This window comes from Mixophyes fleayi, chromosome 6 (assembly GCF_038048845.1).
Source record: "Mixophyes fleayi isolate aMixFle1 chromosome 6, aMixFle1.hap1, whole genome shotgun sequence".
Taxonomy (NCBI): Eukaryota; Metazoa; Chordata; class Amphibia; order Anura; family Limnodynastidae; genus Mixophyes; species Mixophyes fleayi.
The window spans coordinates 138,129,747-138,135,746 of record NC_134407.1 but is presented as its reverse complement, the minus strand read 5'-3'; the positions used below and the strand labels follow the sequence as shown (position 1 = coordinate 138,135,746).

Genomic DNA, 6,000 nt, shown 5'->3' with positions numbered 1-6,000 from the left:
GTTGTGTAGTGTGTATAACTTTTCGACCGATCCACGACAATCCTCCGATACTTCTACGACCTGGGGGGGCGTATGTAAATTTGTGATGCCTGTACCAGTCCCATGTGGTGCAGTATCCGCACATCAGTGACTTGTGTTTTGTATAGATGTGTATTGCACCTGTCTGGTTGCAGACCATTAAACTTGTGTAAAGCACATGTGTTATTACCCTTTGCATCTATGTTGGGAACCTATTCATATTTACCCTTTATAAACGTATACCTTTGTAAACTATTAAACTTATAAAATCATATTAACCTTTACTAACTAATATTTGTAACATACCCTGAATAAACCACACAGTGTTCATGCAACAGTTTTATTGCAGGGAAAAAAGTACAATTTTTTTTATTGCAGAATATGACAAGTGGAAAAATTAGATTACACTTTAAAGGTGCTACAGGTTTGTGGCAGAACAGTTCCAAACAGCATACACATTTCAACAAAATTTTTCTCAAGGTTTTTAATTTTTTTCTTGATATCGCTTGGGTTTCTATCCCATTTGATTTCTTTACCTATGAAACAAGGAAATAAAAAATGTTTACCATTAAACTTACATATCTGTAATTTATATCCAACATCAGAAATACTCTCATTTCCTCACCTTGCACACTGCTCGAGATCAGTTTATGTTGTGGTCCCTGTGGCGCACTCGCAATAATAGCGGACTTAACCTCCATATATTCTGGAAAACAGGCGCCATTTTGGTTAATTATAACGGTACAGGTATGTGCCCAAAGCATTTAGTTGTCTATACATGTTCACTGAAATACCTTTGTGTATAACTTCTTTCATATCTTGGTATTCAACATCAATTTTCTCTTGTTTGATAACAGGTATTACATTAGTGGTATCAGTGGTATCTAAACTGGCCTTCTCATCGATAATTCTTCGATCTGACAAAAAAAAAATCTATGTTACAAATTAGGCGTTTACATTGTCTTGTGTGAAACTAGAATGAAATAAAGTCCTTCAAACAGGTACACTACACGTGCTAATCACTTTTTTTAATGTCGTAGTTGTACTGGTCCAGTACTTTTACCATCAGCTCCACCTCTCTTGGACTCATTGGCTTTGCTCTTTGCTCTTCTTGAGCATCTCCATCCCCCACCTTAACTTTTTCAACATTTTTTGGCCCTTCCAGCACCATCTCTGACTGCAACCCCCATTGACACCTTCTCCTCACCCGCAACCCCCACTGACACCTTCTCCTCACCCGCAACCCCCAATGACACCTTCTCCTCACTCGCCATCTTCTCACACTCCTTGGCGCCAGACAGGCTCCTGTCATTTTATACACTCAGACATGGGTGTTCGTTTCTGCTATGGACCAATCAGCGATGATGCCCGCAGAGAATGGAGCATTCCATTACATATGAAGGGATTTTATTATTAGGTTATAATTATTGCATTGCACTTTACCAGTTAAATGTTTTTTCTATATTTTATGTATGGTAATAAACTTCTATTTTATAGGAATGAATGAAGAGACAGTGTTGCCTTCTCTTTTTATGTAGCTTTGGGTGTTAACTATAGTGATAGCTCTGCCCCTTTATGCTAATGTCTTTGGTATATCGTTACATGCCCCGCAAATGTTGCTTCAGTGTGTACAAAGTTACAATCATTGCTCACGAAAACATGGCTGTAAAAAAATTGGTAACTGAATGGCCACTCTTCCCTTTATCGTCCTAAACAAGGCTAGTGTGTATGCAGTCCATGGACCAAGCGATCGGACCATCGAGCAAATGTAAAATTGATTGGCATAAAAAGTTGGTGGAAAATTCTGTAGTGTGTACCCAGCTTTACCCCCCATAGCTATCCCTTGTTAAAAGTGACCTTAACAACTGGAGTTCCCTTTACATATCGTGGTTCGGGAGGATTAACGCTGTTAAGATTAATGTCTACTGTATTTTTTCTCCACTCACTCAAATACCTTTGTGGTACATTTATTTGGAATAGCAGGAAACCTAGAGATAGTAGAGCTTGTTTAGAGACGTCCAAATACAATGACGGTCTCCGCCTACCACTTTTTCAAAAGTATTACTACTCTAATCAATTGTGTCACTCCTGGCAGGCTTTGGTATAAAAAAATGGGTTGATATTGAAGACGCACTATACAGAGATCAAGGAGTGCGATTTTTGCCCTGTGAGTCTCAGGTCAGCCCCAGCCACCACTCTCCCCATGGTTCATTTTACACTAGATATTTGGGATAAATTGAACAAACGTCTGGAGCTCACTCCATACCCATTACTGCTCAAACCCACTTTTTCCTTTGTGATGCTCTGCCACTCTTGCCCACCCTTGACTATCCATGGGTTCGGATAGATTCCATCTTATCATGGGAAAGTATGCTCCACACTCTTTTGCCAATGTCTGTGAAAAGCATAATCTCCCTCAAACACAAATTTTACTATATCCAAATGAAGAGTTTTCTGCAGGTCAGATACAATCCTCTCAGCTCCGATCCCTAACTCCATTTGAGCACCACTGCATTTATACCCCTGGACACAGGGGTTGAGCAAAGCAGCATAGCAGAGCAGCCGTGAACGGGTGCAGTACCCCTGTTACTAGTCCATGCTGCAGTGTTAGGAGGGGATGGAGCTAGTGCTTTACAGTGCCAAGCAGTCCTCTGGTGGAGTGCCAACACCCCCATCGGAACATGACCACGCCCTCTCTGGATGTGGCCATATACCCTGCCCTGATATCAGGGAGTTTAATGTTGGGAGGTATGGGTTATGTAGACAATTATGCTGCAGTTTATTCCATAGAAGGAAATCATGAAATTCACTGTTTTCCCTGTGCCAAACACAGAACTTTCAACTGACTGTTCTGCATCAGAACCTAACTTTCTCAGCTTAGGAACAAATGGCTCGGGATCACTGAAGAGCTTTGCTCACCTCCACTTTTTGTTTTTGGCTCAGAACAGTTTTGTGAGATGTATTGAAAAGAACATTTAAAACAGCCAACATTTCTGAATGAAAAATTAGGACAGGTTAGGCCACACACCCCATCAACCCAAAGTACACTCGATAAACACAAACCACGCCCATTTCCATTAGGCCACAATTCCTTTCCATAGTATACACACATTGGGGACAGACAAAATTAGGACTGCCAAGCTAACATTTGGATTGTTGGCAGCTGTGTTAATGAAAACAATACAACTTCTCCTACATGTAGAGATGAGTGAAGTGTCCTAGAAACTTTGTACAAATCGTATTTTGCAGCATAATAGTCCATTTCACAGAAGCTCACAGTTCCGGTGATTCAGTTCCACTTTTGCTTTTCCATTCATCAAAATGGCCATTTTGCACTGTATTTATAAATTGCCATTTGCTAACTTTCTAGTCTATGAATAGAGCTAAGACAACGACTGTCAATTCATCCTGTTGTGTGGTGTGGACAGACTAGAACTGGGAACACTCAAGGCCAAAATTAACTCTATTCTCAGTCTGACTTAAGTCAAATGCATAAGCACGAACTTCTGACCCAGTGGGATTACAATGTAGGCATGGATTGACTTCAATTTAATAAACAACACTCAGTGTGAAGCTTATCAAGACAGGTATTGAATTTATCAGAACCTGTCACGATAACCTCCACCTGGTGCTGGTAATTACTTAGTAAACTTTTTAGTAGGCAAATTTTTTACTGTAAATACAAAGTATGGTTGAGTCACATAGTTAAATAGGATATCTAATAACTAGAGTGAAACTAGCAATATATTTTTAAAAACATTTTCAGTTTTCCAAAGGGCCCAGAAGAACTACCTGAAATTTGTTCCTGCAGGACTGATGCTTTCATGACGTGATTAGCCACGAATTGTGTCATTTTGCCGAGCCACGTAACAAAATAACATGATGGAGGGGCGCCCTGCCCCCTCCACTAATGTAATTCACCTCCCATCCAGGATCTTCCAGAGGGCATATACTTAAAGTTGACAAGAAGGGTTAACTGATTACTGCAGGAAGGAAAATGTCTGCTAGGCAATGTTAAATCATGTGTGTTAAGTCTGTGAATCGTAATTCAATAAAGTTTTCTTAGTAACCAAGACACAGTGGTTATCGCATGGTTCTTTACTATAGAACTGCAGAAAGACATATTACACAGCAGGTAGAGTCATACACTAACTATATACAGCACAAGTAAAGATCCGGAGTAACCATTCACCGAACACACACACAGTAACAAGAACTACATATACCATACTCCTCCCAACATAGATAAATGCAGACATAAGAAAATTCTATCACAATACAATGCATACCCCAGAAGGCTACAGATCACGCCTTTGGAGTGCCTTACAAACTCTGTCTGGGTAACAATGTTTAAAAACCAGAGGGACAGGCTGCTCAACCGGAAAAAACACTAGGGGTCCAGGAGCAGATGTTGCCACTAAGGGAACCTCAAGATCTATAATAGACTCAAGAACAGTCGCTGTTGCAAACTCAGATGGGTATATAGTCTCCATAATGTCCTCAAGAGGCTGTTCAGAAACCCACACATCACTTGCTTGGCCATGTTCAGGTGCCAAATTACACTCCGTGTGGACCCTGGACTCTTATTGTTTGGTCAATGTGGCGTTGCCACAGCTCTCCTTCCACCTTAATCTCGTACATCAGAGGACCGGTTTTGGAAGAGATTATTCCCAGTTGCCATTTGTCTCCTCTGTAATCACGTATAGGCACTTCTTGATCAATGTCGAAGTTCCAAGTAGGTGTTTGATACTTAGTTTGAAATTGTTTGTTATGTATATTTTGTCTCACATCCTGTTTTATCACGTCCAATTTAGACCACAAATTCCTTTGCATAAAGAGTACAGCAGATTGCTAATTAGTAGTGGAGTACTCAGTTCTAGGGTATATAAACAGGAAGTTGTCAATATTGTGTAATGGAACATGTAGAAGATGCGTGGGCTTGATAGCTTTTTTGAAAGCTTGCAGAAATCTCTCAGCTAAACCATTGGTGACTGATTGATGCGGAGCGGACGTTAAATGTTTAATGCCATTTTTGCTGCATGAACTTTTGTAATTCTGTGGACACAATTTGTGGCCCTTTGTCACTGCACACTTGTTTCAACAGACCATTTCTTAATTTCTTGCAAAGATGGTTCCCAAGACAGCAGTTCTCATCTCTATTACCTTGGGCCATTTTGAATAAGATTCTACTGCAATAAGAAACACACCATATATGAATGGCCCAGCAAAGTCAATATGCACATGCTACCATGGGGATGATGGCCATTCCCAGGGTTGTAACCTGGCTATGAGCGGTAAATTTTGAACCCTCTGACATCCTTCACAATATTTTGTGAATGTTTCAACTTGGACATCGATTCCCGGCAACCACGTGTAGCTTCTAGCAAGACTTTTCATTTTCACAGTTCCCAAGTGACTCCCATGCCAGTTTTCCAGACCTCTGTTCCGCAGTTTTAGTGGTATTACCACTCTGGACCCACACATTAATGTTCCTTCACTGACTGGCAGTTGATATCTCCTGGCCGAGAATCCATAATATTGAGCATTGCCATGTTTAGGTCAACCTTTGAGAGTCAGATCCATTACTTTAGACAGTACAGGCTTCTTCCTCATTTCACAATTGATCATGTCATTGGTAATAGGTAGCTGTTCTAACAACATGTTGTGATACACTTCCAGTGGGTCTTTGCCGTTGTTCTCCTCACACTGGGGTAAGGGGGAACATGACAAACCATCAGCAATGCCATGCAGTTTTGTTCCTTTAAACTCAATGTCATATGTGTATCCACCCAGAAACAATGACCAACATTGAAGACAAGCAGCAGTCATGGCTGGAAAACCCTTTTCAGGGTTGAAAATTGATGCCAGTGGTTGATGGTCAGATAACGACATGAACTTTTGTCCATACAAATATTGATGACATTTCTTTCTCCCCATACTGGACTTATGGCCTCTCGATCAATTTAAGCATAATTTCTCTTT

General features: G+C 40.6%; 1 long non-coding RNA gene across 2 annotated transcripts in view; it reads right to left on the bottom strand.

Moving 5' to 3' along the window:
• Nucleotides 1-369: 369 nt before the first annotated feature.
• LOC142094405 (uncharacterized) overlaps nucleotides 370-6,000 on the bottom strand; it is a 16,427-nt gene continuing 10,796 nt past the window's right edge. For both annotated transcript variants that reach the window (XR_012677658.1, XR_012677657.1), the window contains exons 4-6: nucleotides 813-935; nucleotides 644-724; nucleotides 370-554 (exon numbers count right to left, since the gene is read on the bottom strand). This is a non-coding gene — a long non-coding RNA (uncharacterized LOC142094405). The remainder of the gene's footprint in view (nucleotides 555-643; nucleotides 725-812; nucleotides 936-6,000) is intronic.